At 46.8% G+C, this 18823-nt stretch overlaps 1 long non-coding RNA gene across 1 annotated transcript; it reads right to left on the bottom strand.

Moving 5' to 3' along the window:
- Positions 1–10655: 10655 nt before the first annotated feature.
- Positions 10656–13990, bottom strand: LOC141041679 (uncharacterized). The gene is made up of 2 exons (XR_012202697.1): positions 13674–13990; positions 10656–10928 (listed from the first exon to the last, which is right to left on the bottom strand). It is a non-coding gene; the product is annotated as an uncharacterized lncRNA (long non-coding RNA).
- Positions 13991–18823: the final 4833 nt, after the last annotated feature.

The following is an 18823-nucleotide window of genomic DNA, read 5'->3' on the forward strand; positions in this document are numbered from 1 at the left end:
ATTCTTGACGCAGTGATACTTCTCGCCATCATTATTCATTCCTCGGTCCCGTGTTGTCACAACCGGAATACCGATAAGTGAATCGTGATGCGTGAAATCAATACTCCGAGCAACTCGTTGCTTGGTAGTTAATGGCAATACTCTCATTCTTAGCGTGCTGGTTATTGAATCATCATCCTAAGATTGATCGTGCTACCTAGTCCTTATTTCCGGTGCACTTTTCGATCAATGAGTTAGGATAGTGTCAGACCTTGCTTATTCGGTCATATCGTCTTGCCCTGAAAAGCAAGATCGTTCTCGAGCTTAGTAACATATCGGTGGTTCGTGATGTTCCGAATATCTTCTCGGATGTATTACCAGGTTGTCACCTGACCGCTATGTTGAGTTCGTGATCATGTTGGTTTTCTTCCAAACCACCCATTCTCCAAGAATCTGTGTTGGATACCCCTGAGCTAGTTGGTCAAGCTAGACAACAACTTGGAGAGTTGGAAGATAAAAACTTGTCTAACTTAGTTCATTTCCAAAGGGATATCTTGTGTGGTGTGTTGTAGAAAGATGATTTCTTCATCGATTGGTCCTCGTGATCAATTAATGGACCTATCATCTTAACCAAACTTTGATTTGAGTATGGGCTATCATCAAATCAAATCAGAACCAACGATGTTCGTAATGTTGTCTTACTCGTGGTCGATTCCTCGAGCATACACCATTACATTTTTTTGGTCTGACCAATGCTATCACCGTGTTCACTTAATTGTGGAATTCCATCTATATGGAAGCCTAGATGGTTTGTTGTTGAGCCCATCGACAACATCCTTATCTCCTCCATGATTTGGTTGAACATCTAAGTTAGCGTTGGAAACTTTTGAAAGCATCTTCCTCGTGTTAGCTCATGAAGTTTATGTTTTGATGGAAGAAGTGACTTCCTCTAGTTCATGTGCATTTGATGTAAGTTGTCGCTGTGGATCCGAGAAAGTTTGTTTTGCTTCCTTTGGAATCATCCCAAGTCAGTCATGCATATGTGCGAAGTATTCTGTGGTCTGGAGACTTGCAACCTTCATTCTATATGTATCCCTAGCACACCAAGCCACTGATTGACTTGTTCAAGGAGAAGAAGTCTCTTCTTAAGAATCATGACTTATGTTAGGACTTCGATATCCTCGTTAATGGTTCCCAACCAGAACTCGGTAGTGTTTCATTGTAAGACTACCATGTGGGCATGCTTGTTTGGGACAGCGTGTTCACACGTTTGTAGCAGAACCAGCTCATGTTTTGGAGCTTACTACCGTAGTCCATCTCCCGAGAATCTCGCAACGCCATCTCGTCGGTTTGTGTTGCAAACTTTCCTTTTCCGGACATGCTGTATGAAATATCCTGTTACCAACCAGATCTGAATCTCAGGCAGATGTGATGGTTGAACGTTTCCCAAGAACTATACTAATGGTCTCTCTGTTACCGGTAAGTGGATGTCGTGGCCAACACACCCAGCCGGAAGACCTATTATTGTAGTATCTTGATTGAGAAAGTTGGCCACCTCCCCATAAGGATTTCGTAGGATTTGCTCCCTAGTTGTTCCTTATGGATTTTTATATTTCCGAAGTCCGACCTTTTACCTGATGTTCTAGATATCAAACCATATCTATGAATGGGATATATTAGTGCATCAAGGAGAACATTAGAAGCGGAGTGCTATATGTCTCTCGGTCGATCATCCAGATTTGCTTCTTTGGCATTGCCAAGGAAAAATCTGAGAAAGTGATGTCCTCCTTTGCACCTGCATCCTCCATCACCGTTCATCATGGTAGTATGTTGTGCTGCCAGGATCCTCGACACGGATATTGGTAAAACTTGATGAATATGGAAATGCTCAAGTTCTTGAGAGCACGCGCAAGCATTAGGTGTCATCATCGGCACTAACTGGGATTGGCCCCAATTTCCCCGGTTATGCTAGAACCATTCAACGGTGGAATCACTCTCGTTGAGTTATCCCCAGTTACCAGAATCATTCCCATCATTTGCATTTTGTTCCCAGCTTGCATCTCAGTAATTACTGTTTAGGATCATCTTCAAAGGTGGACTTACCATGAGTCCCATTCATTTCCGATGATAAGCAAAATCATCCATGGTGTTGTCATCAACAAGGTAGTCCACATCAACCATTCTAGTCCGATTATGCCATTCTTTAGAATTCGTTCACACGATCGTTGTGATTGCCTTACGCTGGTATGAAGAGTTTCAATGATCTCTGAATCAAAAGTAATTCTTTTTGCCACTTAAGGGAAGAATTCTACGAGTCACCTTTTCCAAGGTGCCCCATTATGGAATCATGGCAATTCTTCCTCGCTATCCTGAAACCTTCGTCAAATTGTTTCTTCCGTCCCTTCTGATGCATGTTTTGCCTCTCAGCTCCATAGATATTTCTATGTCCCATTCCGTGAGTTGATCTTGTGATCATTAAGATGATCCTAAGTTGCTCGAACCTCAGGAAGATTGATTCTTCTAAAAATTCTCCCTCTCTATTCGTTGTTATGTTGGATGTAGTTCTCAAAGCGAGACGTTGAGATCAAGGGATGCAATGAATCAACATCTCCGAGAAGAACAATTGGATCGTGAAGATTATGTTAGTTTGCGTTCCCCTTTCATCTTACCCTACGCTTGAATCTCGGGACGAGATTTTTGTTTAGTGGGGGTGAGTTGTCACATCCCTAGTTCTGGTTTGCTCTAGGCTAGCTAGTCATGTGTGCATCATGTTTAAATTTCAATGAATTTGAAATGGGGACATGTGAAAGCCTCAGAAATCATTTCTGAAAAAGACCAAGATAAATATTGCTTCAAATAGGTCCAAGAAAATGTTCATGTTTCTCTATGGAAATATTGGCCAGAATTAAAATTCAAACCAATATTTTTAGGAGCTCATAAATATTTGTTTTGGGCATTTGAAGCTAATGCAATAATTATTTGCATTGGATATATATACATGTTATATATTTTATATATGTCCAATAATTCTGGGTAAATGAGAGGGGCTCTGGAATAATCCAAATAGTCCCTACAAAAATTTACCAGAAGCATATAAAATGATTTAGCGCAGAGACTAAATCAAAACAGAGTTAAAACAAATGGGAAAACAGAAACTAAAATAGAAAGTAAAGAGAGAGAGAGAGGGGGAGTTACCTGGCCTTTCAGGCGGCCCAGCTGGCGGCCCAGCTGGCTGGCCCAGCCCAGCTTCCCGCCTGTCGTCTTCCTCCTCGTGCCAGTGGCCGCCGCGCGCGCCCACGCGCTTGGCCACCTCCTGCTTGGTTGGCCTCCCCGACCCCTCTGGACGACGCCACGCGCCACCCCGGGCCCTCTCACTCCTCCCTCCATGCTCATCCCCTCCCTTGTCTCTCTCCCGCGACAACCGAGCAGAGCTCGTTGCCGCACCCACAGCCTTCCCCGCGCCTCTCCGACGTAACCACGAGCTCCGCCACGACGTCGTCGTCCTCTCCATCGAGTCACGCGGCGCCAGAAGCCTTGCTGCATCTCCAACGCCGCCGATCTCGACCTCGGGCGCCGGTGATCCCCACCATCGTTTCGCCGGACCCCGTGCCTCCCCTGCCTCGCCAGCGGCACCAGAAGAACCGCGGTGAGCCGTTGCACCGTCTCCCCCTTGCCTCATTGCGTGATTCGCCCCCTAGCCGCATCAACCACCAGAGCCGACCGCTCCCCGCCGCCGACCATGTCGCCGCCGCGGTTGCAACACCCGCACGTCGCACCAGAGCACGTAGGCGTGCTCAGCGCTTCCTCAGGAAGCCGCAGACCCCACCAGTTCGCCTCGAAACGCGCTGTGGCGCCTAACCCGTCGGTGCCCGAGCTCCGGCCGCCGCCGCGAGCTCGCTTCCGGCGAGCTCGGTCCGTCCCAGCCCCTCCCGTCTGCCCTAGCAGATGCACGCGAACGCCAGCTCGCCGTAGCTCCAAACCGCGCCGCAAATCACCGCCTGTAGCGCCGTCCCGAGCAACTCCAGCGATCCTCCGCCGTCAGGTTTGGTCGCCGGCGTCCAACTCCGGTGGTTGGTGACGTGGCACCGTCATTAGCGCTAACAAACCCCCTAGAGTCACTGACAGTGGGCCCCGCAGCGGGTCAAAGCCAGAGTCAACGCGGGGTTAACCAGAGTTCAACACTGTCTCAATGACATGCGGGTCCCACCGTCAGGTTTGACCGTGGTTGACTGCTGACGTCGCTATGACACACTGCTGACGTCATAAATACATTTGCTGGGATTTTCTTATTTAGTAATAAATCTGAAAATTCCAGAAAATGTTTAAAACTTCAAAAACCCATAGAAATTAATCTATAACTCCAAATGAAATGATTCATATATGAAAAATTATCAGAAAAATCCAAAGAATCTGTTTATGGCATCCTCATGCATGTTTGAACAACTTACAGCCACTATATATGACAATTTGAATAAATGGCATTTGAAATGTCTTATATGGAGTTTGAATTTGAACCTAAGGTTCAAACCAACTCCATTTAATATGTGCTAGTTGCATTAGCTCAAAACACATTCATATTGCCATGTCATAGCATGCATCATATTGTGCATTGCATTGATCGTGTTTCTTCTCTGTTTGCCGGTATTGTCCCCTCTCAGTAGACGTTGCTTCGACGATGCGATCGATGACACCGATGAAGAGCTATACTATCTTCGGAAGTGTCAGGCAAGCAAAACCCCCCTTGTTCATTCCGATACAATCCCACTCTCTCGCTCCTGCTCTCTTTTACTGCATTAGGACAACAACGATCTATCTGTTACTTGCTGCGGTAGCTGAACCCCTTTATCCTCTGCATGACCTGTCATTGCCACAGTAAATAGATGAAACCCACTAGCATGAGTAGGAGTTGTTTGAGCCCTGATGTGCCTACTCATTCATGTTTGTTTGTCATGCCTGCTATTGCTTAGAGTTGTGTCAGGTCTGATTCATCGGGAATGAATTGGAAAGTTGTGAACATGTCCTACTGTGTGAGAGCTAAGTGTGTGAACACGATTTGGTAAAGGTAGCGGTGAGAGGCCATGTAGGAGTACATGGTGGGTTGTCTCATTGAAACCGTCCTCAGGAACTGAGTTCTGTGTTTGTGATCCATGAACAGTTACTACCACACATTGGGCTCCGGGCGCTCCAAGCTCTCTCGACTTATTAATCAAGCTGATCTCTGTCCAGGAGTTGCAACCAGTTTCTGGTGTTTGTAGGTAGTGTTAGTAGTCTACCAAGTGGCACCCGGTACAGGTGGGCTTGGGACAGACTAGGCACACGTGGCCTGGTGTACCGAGTGGCACCCGGATGGTGGGCTCGGGAACCCTGCACACATCGTTTGGGGCCGTGAGCGACACCCCGGCCGGATCTCCTTGCGGATGGAACCCGAATAGGCGATAAACCTGGACGAGAGACTTGTGTGGTTAGTCAGGTCGTGGCCGACTCCCTCGCCAGGCTTCCGCTTGAAGGTTGCCGAGGTACACGAGGTGTACATGGTGGTAAGTGGCGAGAGCGTGTGTGACGAAGTACACCCCTGCAGGGTTAATATGATCTATTCGAATAGCCGTGTCCGCGGTAACGGACTTCTGGGTTGCCTGTACAGTTCATAGACAAGTGGAAGTGGATACTCTAAAATGCGCAAGATAAGCGTGAGTGCTATGGATGGCGTTCTCGTAGGGAGACGGGAGCGAATCCATAGTGGTGTATTGAGATGGCGAATATGTGGACTCGTGTGCGCCACCTCAAAAGAGTTACTTGCAGTCATAGTTTAGGATAGCCACCGAGTCAAAGCTGGCTTGCTGCAGTCAAACTCCACCACCCCCCTTTGTTGATACCGATGCATATGTAGCTAGTTCTGATGTAAGTCTTGCTGGGTACATTTGTACTCACGTTTGCTTATTTATGTTTTTGCAGAAAGACTTCAGTCTCGCTAGTAGTTCCGCGTGGACTTCGACGTTTAGCTTGATACCTCAGCTACGATCTTGTGCCCTCGGCAGGATCTAGTAGATAGTCAGGCTTCTCAGCCTTTTTCATTTATAGTTGTCTGTACTCAGACATGTTAAGCTTCCGCTTGTGTTTGACTTGTATGCTCTGAGTGTTGGGTCATGAGACCCATGTTTGTAATATCTCGCTCTTCGGAGCCTAATGAATAAATACTCTAAGTGGTAGAGTCTTGTTGTGATGCCATGTTGTATTTGCACATATCGAGCATATTGTGTGTATTATTGAAATGCTTGGTATGTGTGGGATCCGACAATCTAGTTGTCTATCCTTAGCAGCCTCTCTTATGGGGAAATGTAGTCTAGTGCCTCCTTGAGCCATAGTAGTCCGCTACAGCCCGGTTCACCGGAGTCCTGCTAGCCCAGCACTACTGCTCTGGACACTTGACTGGCCGGCATGTGTTTCATATCGTTCCTGTGTCTGTCCCTTCGGGGAAATGTCACGCGGTGACATCCGGAGTCCTGCCTAGCCTGCTACAGCCCGGGTTCCCGGAGTCCTGTTAGCCCAGTGCTACAGCCCGGATTCGCACGCTGCTGACCGACACGTTCGATGTTGATTCATGTATGCCTGTCCCCATACGTTAGCGCCGCTTTGGGTTCACGACTAGCCATGTCGGCCCGGGTTCTCTGTCATATGGATGCTAGCGACATTGTCATATACGTGAGCCAAAAGGCGCAAACGGTCCCGGGCCATGGTAAGGCAACACCCGTGGGAGTACCGTGCGTGAGGCCGCAAAGTGATATGAGGTGTTACAGGCTAGATCGGTGTGACTTGGAATCGGGGTCCCGACAACTTTGGTATCAGAGCCTGACTGCCTGTAGGTTTGCGAAGCCAAACTGGTCGAAGTTGAGTCTAGAAATGCTTTAGTTATATAAGGGAATTGATTGTGGAAGGGAACGTAAGGTTCTTTTTACTCCTTTACCTTATGCCCTTCTGATCTGAGTCACCCTCTTCTCTTCTGCGGGGATTAAGAACTAGGCTTCTCATCTTTCTATCAGGATCACGTGTTACTAATCCGTAGACTCATAGGATTGTTGGGTTCAAGCCTCAGTTCAGTTTCTACTACTTCCATGAGTTGACAGTTCATCCCAGAACCTTGATATGATGTTGTTAAGTGACTATGCAAATCCTTGTGAATGTCTCAAATCCTTTCTAAGCATTTACAGCCGTTATGCTGTCCGAGTCACCCCAAGTTTCTAAATAGTCTGATGCATTTGCAAATCCTTTCCGTCCGTTCCCGATGTTCCTTTGGGCCAGATTAACCACACTAATCGTTGAGTTGAGGTACTCTATTGCCTTGACATATATGTTGGAGTTATTATTATGACCCTAGGTGTCTTAGAGGACCACTTAGTAATCTAGCAATGCTTGCATCCCCAGTGTGATGATTCTGGCCATTATTCTCGAAAGCATCCCGTATGATGCTATTTAGTAGTAGGTATTCTACTCCTGGGTTCTTGAACTCGAGATTCACCTACTTACTTCATGTTGATAGTGTTGCTAGTTCCTTTAAGATATTAGTAACCTTTGCTTTAGCCCTCGAGGTCCGTGGTATATCGTTCTGCCAATACCACGAACTGCTTATGGCAGAAGTTCTCTTGAACCGAAAGATCACAACCAGAGTGCTCATGACGAGTTCTCCATTCACATTGTGAATCTGCCAGTCCTTCTCCTTTTGCATGGATTATCCGGAAGAAATATGGTGAACTTGTTCGACATACTAAACCATGCATCCACAACTCAGAAAATCATATGTTCCTTTGGGTTGTCCCTCTTTAGTTATTTCCTGGCCCTCGTCTATCAATTGATAGTCAGGAGTAATTGTGCATTTGTGTTATCGATGCCTAATATTCGTGTGGTCTGTCAAGCCATTCTAATCCGGAATGACTAGGAGAAACAAACTCCAGAACCTCGTCCATATCTAGGATTGGGTCAAAGCAATTGTATCCCGCAGACCAAAATGCCAATCCAGCTTTTGCTCTGCTCTACCTTGGAGTGTTACCATCCTTATGTCAAGAGTGTCATGAGAATTGCACCACCTCTTATGAATTCTTGACGCAGTGATACTTCTCGCCATCATTATTCATTCCTCGGTCCCGTGTTGTCACAACCGGAATACCGATAAGTGAATCGTGATGCGTGAAATCAATACTCCGAGCAACTCGTTGCTTGGTAGTTAATGGCAATACTCTCATTCTTAGCGTGCTGGTTATTGAATCATCATCCTAAGATTGATCGTGCTACCTAGTCCTTATTTCCGGTGCACTTTTCGATCAATGAGTTAGGATAGTGTCAGACCTTGCTTATTCGGTCATATCGTCTTGCCCTGAAAAGCAAGATCGTTCTAGTGCCTCCTTGAGCCATAGTAGTCCGCTACAGCCCGGTTCACCGGAGTCCTGCTAGCCCAGCACTACTGCTCTGGACACTTGACTGGCCGGCATGTGTTTCATATCGTTCCTGTGTCTGTCCCTTCGGGGAAATGTCACGCGGTGACATCCGGAGTCCTGCCTAGCCTGCTACAGCCCGGGTTCCCGGAGTCCTGTTAGCCCAGTGCTACAGCCCGGATTCGCACGCTGCTGACCGACACGTTCGATGTTGATTCATGTATGCCTGTCCCCATACGTTAGCGCCGCTTTGGGTTCACGACTAGCCATGTCGGCCCGGGTTCTCTGTCATATGGATGCTAGCGACATTGTCATATACGTGAGCCAAAAGGCGCAAACGGTCCCGGGCCATGGTAAGGCAACACCCGTGGGAGTACCGTGCGTGAGGCCGCAAAGTGATATGAGGTGTTACAGGCTAGATCGGTGTGACTTGGAATCGGGGTCCCGACATCTACGAAAGTTTTTAGATGGGATGTGGCATCCTCATTAGGAGTACCGGAAAATTGCCCTTTCATAACAAGATTCAACAAAGCGGCATTAATATCATAAGACTCCGCACTAGCGGCAGGAGCAATCAGAGTACTCTTATTAGTATTGGAAAAATCACACAACTTGGAATTTTCTTGAGACATCGTAACCATGCAAACAAGATCACACACAAACAAAAGATCGAAAGAGAAAAAGGCAAACGAAAAATATTTATGTATTTTTGCAAAAACGTTTTAGAAGTGGGGGAGATGAAAACGAGAGGTAAATGGCAAATAAAGTAATTGCAAGGAGATGAGAGTTTGTGCGTAGGAACCTGATAGATGTTGATGATGTCTCCCCGGCAACGGCGCCAGAAATTCTTCGTGATTGCTTGTATATGCGTTAGTAATTCCCCAAAGAGGAAAGGATGATGCAGCAAAGCAACGGTAAATATTTCCCTCAGTTATGAAACCAAGGTTATCAATCCAGTAGGAGAACCAAGCAACACTATGTAAACAACACCTACACACCAACCACAAAAACTTGCAACCCAAAGCGTAAGAGGGGTTGTCAATCCCTCCTCGGTATTGAGATAGATTAAATTGTATGAGATTGGATAAATAGATCTAGCAAAAACACAAAATAAAACAAAGAAAGAAAAGGTGCAGCAAGGTATTTTTGGATTTTTGGATTAATAGATCTAAAAATAATATGATAAGAAATAGACCCGGGGGCTGTAGATTTCACTAGAGGCTTCTCTCAAGAAAATAGCATACGGTGGGTAAACAAATTACTCTTGGGCAATTGATAGAAAAGCAAATAATCATGACGATATCCAAGGCAATGATCATGTATATAGGCATCATGTCCAAGATTAGTAGACCGACTCTTGCCTGCATCTACTACTATTACTCCACACATCAACCGCTATCCAGCATGCATCTAGTGTATTAAGTTCATGGAGAAACGGAGTAATGCAATAAGAACGATGACATAATGTAGACAAGATCTATTCATGTAGGAATAGACCCCATCTTGTTATCCTTAATGGCAACGATACATGCATGTCATGTCTCCTTCTGTCACTGAGATTGAGCACCGCAAGATCGAACCCATCACAAAGCACCTCTTCCCATGGCAAGAAAAATCAATCTAGTTGGCCAAACCAAACCAAAGTTTCGAAGAAGAAATACGAGGCTATAACAATCATGCATAAGAGAGTTCAAGAAAGACATACATAATATTCCTGGATAGAACTGATCATAAACTCACAATTCATTGGATCCCAACAAACACACCGCAAAAAGTCATTACATCAAATAGATCTCCAAGAACGTCGAGGAGAACATAGTATTGAAGATCCAAAAGAGAGAAGAAGCCATCTAGCTACTGCCTACGGACCTGTAGGTCTGTGGTGAACTACTCACGCATCATCGGAGGGGCAAGGGTGATGATGAAGAACCCTTCCGTGATCGTTGACCCCTCCGGCAGAGTGCCGGAGAAGGCCTCTAGATTGGATCTCATGGTTCTGGAACTTACGGTGGCTGGAATTTTGTTTCGATGACTCCCCTAGGGTTTCGGGAATATTAGAGTATTTATAGAGCTGAGAGGCGGTGGAGAGGGTGCCTATGGGCCCCACTACCCACCAGGGCGCGCCTGGGAACCCTGGCGCGCCCTGGTGCCTAGTGGGCCTGTGACGCCCCCAATTCGACCGTACACTAATCATACACGTAAATGTGTACGATCAAGATCAGGGACTCACGGGAAGATATCACAACACAACTCTAGACACAAATTGAAATAATACAAGCTTCATATTACAAGCCAGGGGCCTCGAGGGCTCGAATACAAGCTTGATACACAAGCGTCAGCGGAAGCAACAATATCTGAGTACAGACATAAATTAAACAAGGATGCCTTAAGAAGGCAAGCACAAAAGAAGCAACGATCGAAGAGGCAAGGCCTCCTGCCTAGGACCTCCTAACTACTCCTGGTCTTCGGCGGCCTCCATGTAGTAGTATTCGTCGGCGGTGGCATCTGGCTCCAAGGATCCACCATCTGGTTGCAACAACCAGAAAGAAGAAAGAAGGGGGGAAAAGGGGGAGAAAAGCAACCGTGAGTACTCATCCAAAGTACTCGCAAGCATCAGATCTAAACTAAGTACGCATTGGTATCAAATGGAAGGGCTGTATCTGTGGACTGAACTGTAGAATGGCAGAATAGAGGGGAAGGCCTAGCCTATCAAAGACTAGCATCTTCAAGCAGCTCCAAGCGTCTTGCAGCATGTAGAAGAGTACAGAATAGTAGTTTATAATTAACAAGCATGTTGTAGCAACAATGCCCAGAGATCCTTTCTCGACTCCCTGCGAGAAAGCAATCCCGGAGCCACATATCTTAAGTATCCATTTCTAGTTGTATTAGATCAAGATATAAGTCTGAACGTCCATTACCGTGGACACGGTATTCGAATAGATAACTTCCCTGCAAGGGTGCACCATGTTTTCCAACACGCTCGATCACTCTGGCCGGACACACTTTTCTGGGTCAATGCCCGGCCTCGGAAGATCAACACGTCGTAGCCCTACCTAGGCTCAGCAGAGAGGTCCCCGCCGGTCTACATCCTAAGCACTCCGGGGTCTGGGCCCATCGCCCATTGCACTCCGGGTCGTTGCGAGCAGGGCAGACCAGGCTCCACCACTACAGGATGGTGCCGGCCCAGCCGTGCCGCAAGGCTGAACTGGACGTCTGACAAAGCTTCAGCTGATACTGCGATGTTGAGGCCCATAACTGTTCTCGCGTGGTGGTTAGTGCGTAAAGGCCAAAGGCCAACTCAGAACAAATACCCAAACCATAGTGTATTATTAGCTTGCGGAGACGAGCAGAGACTCACGATAATGTGACCCCGTCGCCCCGTCTCGAGGAAATACGGCAAGGGCAAGCCCAGCCCACCCGAGGGCTGCCTGACTTCCCGGCCATGCCTCGTAACCATCTTGCGGGTGCTCTCCAGGCCCGCCCGACTTTCACCAAGGTCTCAAGTAATGTCAAGGTAACCGTGTGTCCAGACATCAAGGGGAAAACCCGAGGAATCACCCCCGGTGGATTCCACTCAATGTAATCATCAAGGTGAACGTAAGAGGGACCACCCTCGAGGTTCACACTTGAGGTGTTGAACGACAGAGCCGTATCGAAAATGGTGAAAGAGGAAATCACCCTCGATGACCACGACCGAATAGCTACACTACAGAATTATCATCAGGAGTGCGTTATGAGGGATCACCCTCGGCACTCGATAGTAGCTCTGCAGAGTCGAGCAACAAAAGGGGCGTGATGTGATGTGAGGTGTCGGGCTCTGGTCGTCGAGAGTCATTGATGATGAAGCAGGGGCAGCAAGGACAAGTGGGGGTCACTGATGGATCTCTAACCAACCTATACTAAGCAGTTTAGGATAAGCAAGTAAGGTACAACAGCAGGTACAAAAGCAGGCTATGCATCAGAATAGGAGCAATGAAATAACAGTAGCAAAATCTAATGCGAGCATGAGAGAATGGAATGGGCGATATCGGGATGATCAAAGGGGGGTTGCCTGGTTGCTCAGACAGGAAGAAGGGGTCGTCGTCGACGTAGTTGATCACAACGGCATCAGCGGCAGTCTCGGGGTCTACCGGAGAGAAGAGGGGGAGAAACAGTAAATACATAGCAAGCAAGTGCATAACAGGACAACAGGCAGAGCTAGACGTGTTCTAACGCGGTGTTACACGCTACCGGCGAAGGGGATAACATCCGGAAAGTTTTCCCGGAGTTAGGCATTTTCGGACAGATGAAACGGAGGGGAAAGGTTGCATGTTCACTATGCTAGGGGTACGTGACAGATGAACGGACCGCGTATTCAGATACGTCTCGTCGTTCTGAGGAACTTCCATGTAGAAAGTATTTTCATCCGAGTTACAGTTATTTTTCTATGAATTATTAAAGTTTTTAGCAATTCCTGAAATTATTATTAAATCTAAAAAGAGGTTATTGCATCAGCATGACATCATCATGACATCAGCAGTCAACAGAGTTGACCAAAGTCAACCCTGACGTGTGGGGCCGTTCTGCCATAGACTAACAACTAATTAACAGTTTTAAATAACTAATCAAGTTAATTAGGTACTAAACAGAGTTAATCTAGTTAATTAAGTACCTATTTAATTATTTAATTAATTAATTAACTAATTAGTTAATAATTTTAAAATACATTTTGTTTTCCCTTTTTTTAAAAAGGGGGGTTGGGCCCCACGGTCAGTGGCCCATAGCCTTAGCAGGGCGGGCACGGGCACGCGGGTGCGGGCGTTCGTGCCCGAGGCCACAACCAGGCGCGGCAGGGAGAAGGCCCCTGGGGCACGGCGGGGCGTTGGCCAGAGCGGCGCCGGGCGCGGGCCAACGCCCCGCCGCGGGGTGAGGTCGCCGGCGACGGGGAAGCCGGCGAGCGCGTGCGGGGGAGGCAGACGACGCGGGGGCGAGGTGCGAGCGGGCGCGGCCTCGTGCGAGCGTGCGGGACGCGTAGGCGCTGCGAGCAGGGGCTGCCGGGGTGAGGTGAGGGTGGTCGAGCGCGGTCAGCAGTTGCGGAGGACGCGTGCGTGTCGTGACAGCAAGCGAGGCGAGGCATGTACGGGCAGAGGCGGCCTCGGCGGCGCGGCACACGGGAAGGCAGGGGGAGGCCGGTGCGCGCGGGCGATGATAGAGATGGGCGCGGTGACCGCGGAGGATCGGGGACGGCATGGGTGCGTTCGATCTACAGGGGAGAGGAGAACGGCGGCTCACCCCCGTTTGCAGGGGATCGTGGGCCGGCGAGGCTCGACGACGACCGTCGAAGGAGAGGCGGGGTGGGGCGGTCCGGCGAGGGCAGCTCCGAGCGGCGGCAATCCTGTGACGGGGTCCGGCGCGTCGAGGCGGCGGGCCACGGCGGCGGCGGGATGGAGTAGGCGGCGGGGCGCCGGAGACGGTGCGGTGTCGGGGTCGATGACGGGGCGAGGTGGCGCCGGCGATCCAGCGACGGTACAGAACGGCGGGGCAAAGGGGTCGGGCTCGCTGCCCCGATCCAGTCGAGGGAGGGGAGAGAGGCGTGATGGATCGAGGGGAGTGGGGAGAAACGTGGGGGAATGGGGTTGGTTATCGCTAGGGTTTGGGTCGGGGTGGCCTTGTAGCAGGCCAGAGAGGGGAAGGCTGGGCTGGCCGGTTGGCTACCTAGGCCAGTTGGCCCAGCGTGGGGGGTGTCTCTTTTCCCTTTTCACTTTCTTTTATTTTTCTTTTTAATTTGTTTCTGTTTTCAATTTAGTAACCATTTTCTATTTAACTGTAAGCTAAATGAGTTTTGTTAGTTATGAGACTTGTCACATAACTCAAGCACATTATTTCTAGGAGTCACAAAAATTTCGAGGCCAAAAGGAATTGCCTAACCATTTTTAAAAACTGAAAAGGCCAATTTAATTGTTGCTGGACCAAAAATTAATTCCCAGTGGCATTTTGGGAACTCAAAAGAGGTTGGTTCCAACATGACAAATATCCAGGGATTATTTTCCACCCTTTGAACATTTTAGTTTGCATGTTTGAGAAGTTTGAATTTTGGACTTTAGTTTGAACTTGAATTTGGATTGCGATTTGGATCAACTGAGGATTAGCAACAGTAAGAGTGGTGACGTGGCACCATTAACTTGGGATTACTGTAGCTTAGTTATCCGGGCATCACAGGGCCCCACAGGGCCCCTCTAGTGCACATCTTGGGCCTGCTAGGTGTATTCTGGGCAGAAACATTCTCCAAAAGGTTTTGCTGCATTTGGACTTCGTTTGATATGGATATTCTGTGAAGTAAAAAACAAGCAAAAAATAGCAACTGGCACTTGGCACTATGTCAATAGGTTAGTCCCAAAAAATGATATAAAGCTGCTAGTAAATGAATATAAAACATCCAATAATGATACTTTAAAAGCATGGAACAATCAAAAAGTTATAGATACTTTGGAGACGTATCAATAACCTATACAGCCATTTACTCAGCAGGCATTTGTTTGTAATCTCAGGTTCTCAATCCCAAGTCCTCCCTGGTCTTTGGGTCTGCAAATAGTATCCCATCTTGCCAAGCGGTATTTTGCCTTGACTTCATATGATTGCCAGAAAAAACGAGATCGATAGAAATCTAATCTCTTCTATACCCCTTTAGGTACTTCAAAGAAAGATAACATGAATATCGACATACTAGTTAGTACTGAATTGATCAGCACTAGCCGACCTCCATAGGACATAAGCTTACCTTCCAGCAGCTTAGTTTTTTTTCTTCTCAAATCGATATTTGATGCATTTCCATTCTTTATTTGATAATTTATGATGGTGAATCAGAATTCCTAGATAACTGAAAGGCAAGGAACCCATTTCACAACGAACAATTGTCTATGTGTCTTGCTCCTCTTTGGCTCTACCAAAGCAAAACAATTCGCTCTTGTGAAAAAGCTCCGACAATTGTTCAAAAAGAGAAAGCACTAGTTTCATATTCCTAGCCTTTGCAAGATCATGTTCCAAGAAGATGATAGTTTCGTGGGCGTATTGTAGGATAGAACCCCCCCCCCCATCGACCAGATGAGGAACGAGTCCACCTACCTGGCTGTTCTCCTTGGCCCTACCTATAAGCACGACCAACATATCAGCCACTATGTTGAATAAGATAGGAGACATCGGATCTCCTTGTCTTAAGCCCTTGTGACTCTAGAAATAATGACCATGTCATCATTCACCTTAATCCCAACACTGCCTTTTTGGATAAAGGAGTCCACCTGTTTCCTCCAGGTTTCATAAACCCCTTCAGGCTCATGGCCTGCTGGAGGAATGGCCATTTGACCTTATCATACGCCTTCTCAAAATCCACCTTTATGATACCCCATCTAGTTTCTTCGAATGGATTTCATGTACAGTTTCATGTAAGACGACAACCCCTTCTAGGATATGTCTCCCAGTCATGAAGGCAGTCTGACTCGGTTGCACCACCGAATGGGAATCCGTGCAATCTATTTGTGCCAACTTTCATGAAAATTTTGAAACTCACATTGAAAAGACAGATAGGCCTGAACTGCTCAATACGAACTGCTTCCTCTTTCTTTGGCAACAATGTTATCGTACCAAAGTTGAGATGGAAGAGTTGTAGGTGGCCATTGAAGAAGTCATTGAACATGGGCATAACGTCACCCTTTATGATATGCCAACATTTCTTATAGAATTCCCCAGGGAACCCATCTGGTCCAGGTGCCTTATGCTTCATTTGTGATATCGCGTCGAAAACCTCTTTCTCAATAAATGGTGCAGATAAAATCTCATTTTCATCTGACCTAAGCTGAGGGATATTCCCAACTGCTAGCTCATCAAGGGACACATCATTGTCCACAGGAGGCCCAAAGAGCTGTTTATAGTAATTCGGAATGTATAACTTGAAGTTCTCATGTCCAACCACCGTCCCTTCATCCTGCTTGAGTTGGATGATTTTTTTCCTATGTTTGCCATTTGCAATCATGTGAAACAATTGAGTATTTTCATCCCCTTGGACAACTTTGAGAACCTTAGCACGCAAGGCCCATTCCATTTCTTCTTCTCTAAGAAGAACGCGAAGTTTCTGCCCGGCCTTAGACTTTGCGGCCTGCTCGGTCATGTTAAGCAGGTTAGACTCTGCTTTCAGATCTAATGCTTCAATCAATTGGATGAGTCTTTCTTTTTATTGTTTATATATCCCGCTTTCACTTCTCGCCCAACCCCTTAAAAAATGTCGTAGGTGTCTAATCTTGTTTTGCCATCTTTCTACATTGGAGTGCCCACCAACAGGCGTGGCCCATTCCCTTGCAACTATGTCTAAGAAATTCTCTTTTTTGAACTAGCTTAATTCGAAAGATAAAATATTCTTGTTACCTATATGAGTGGCTTCTCCCGAGTCAACCAACAAGGGTGTGTGATCTGAGATTGCACGCTGCATCGCATGCACCGATACAAGTGGGAATTTCTGTTCCCATTCCACACTAGTAAGAACTCTATCCAACATCTCATAAGTCGGAATAGGTAACGGATACGCCCATGTGAACTGTGTACCCTTGAGGTCAATCTCCCTCAGATTGAGACTCTCAATAATCGCATTGAACATGAATGACCATCGTCCATCAAAATTGTCATTATTATTTTCTTCTCTTCTTCTAATAATGTTAAAGTCTCCTCCAACTAAGACCCGCAACCTTTCATCCCCGCAGATCCTAACCAGATCAGCCAGGAATTCAGGCTTAAATTCAGGTTGGGCTGCTCCGTACACAGCCACCAAAGCCCACCGGGATCCATCCGGTTTTGACCTCACCTGCAACTTAACTGCGAAATCACCTTGAACCACCTTCATTACCTCTAATGTTTCGCACATAACCCCCCAATAAGATCCCACCGGATTGTCCCCTAGGGAGCAGGCAGTGCCAGTCAAAATCTATTCCACCAGATAAGGTTCCTAGGAACTGCGAGATGAAATTATCTCTTTCTATTTCAATGAGGGCAATAAAATCGATTTTATGATCAATTGACGCTTCTGCAAGGAACCTTTGTTTAGCCAAGTCTGCTAGACCTCTGCTATTCCAAAAAATCCTTTCGTTTTTTGAAATTCATTAGTCATCATGAATTTTTTTTCTTGAATTTGACTCTCACACTTCTACGAACTGCTAATGTCCTATAAACCTTCCTCTTCCAGGAACGTTTTGGTTTATCCGCCACTCCCTCCGCGTCCATGTGACTGGAGGCAGCTTGTGTAGTGCATTCTAGCGGTATAGGGTCTACATGTCCCTCAGACTCTGTTCCCTCTAACTCAACTTCGGCCTCCAAAGTGGGTAGGAGGTCGTCGTAAAAACTCTCTAGAACTAAAAGCCCTATTTTATTATATCGGCCTCATTCATAGGCCTCACAGCCGCGATATTTCGAATTATCTCAGACGCTCTCTCAGCTTCCAAGTCTAATAAATCGTTAACAGATTTTGCAATTTCCTTCCCATTGGACCCGAGGGATACTCCTAAGTTGGTTGCATTACTTGTGATCTCATGTTCTGAAAAATGCAAAATGGAACAACTCGTATTAATAGACATACATGTAGTTGCCTCGATGTCACGAAGCTTGGCTGCCCTCATAGCACGCCCTAATATGGGTCGTCGCATCAGGTTGGGCCTGAATCCGGTTACTGACATACCTGTCAGCAGACACCGGTTCATAATCCCACTGAAAGCAATGACCTCCTCCGTAGTCCTGTCCCTCGGGGCCTGGTCCTGATGACCCACAAGTATAGGGGATCTATCGTAGTCCTTTCGATAAGTAAGAGTGATGAACCCAACGAGGAGCAGAAGGAAATGACAAGCAGTTTTCAGCAGGGTATTTTCTGCAAGCATTTAATTTATCGGTAAAAGATAGTTTTGTGATAAAATAATTCGTAACGGGTAACAAGTAACAAGTGTAACAAAGGTGCAGAAAGGTGGCCAATCCTTTTTGTAGAAGAGGATAAGCCTGGACGAAGTCTTATATAAAGCAAAGAGCTCCCAAGGACACATCGGAATTACTGGCAAGTTAGTTTTCATCATGCTCATATGATTTGTGTTCGTTACTTTGATAATTTGATATGTGGGTGGACCGGTGCTTAGGTGATGTCCTTACTTGGACAAGCCTCCCACTTATGATTAAACCCTCTCTCAAGCATCCACAACTACGAAAGAAGAATTAAGATAAATCTAACCCTAACATGAAACATGTGGATCCAAATCAACCCCTTACGAAGCAACGCATAAACTAGGGTTTAAGCTTCTATCACTCTAGCAACCCATCATCTACTTATTACTTCCCAATGCCTCCCCCTAGGCCCAAATCATGGTGAAGTGTCATGTAGTCGACGTTCACATAACACCACTAGAGGAAAGACAACATAC

Source organism: Aegilops tauschii, chromosome 2, assembly GCF_002575655.3.
Source record: "Aegilops tauschii subsp. strangulata cultivar AL8/78 chromosome 2, Aet v6.0, whole genome shotgun sequence".
NCBI classification, from domain to species: domain Eukaryota; kingdom Viridiplantae; phylum Streptophyta; class Magnoliopsida; order Poales; family Poaceae; genus Aegilops; species Aegilops tauschii.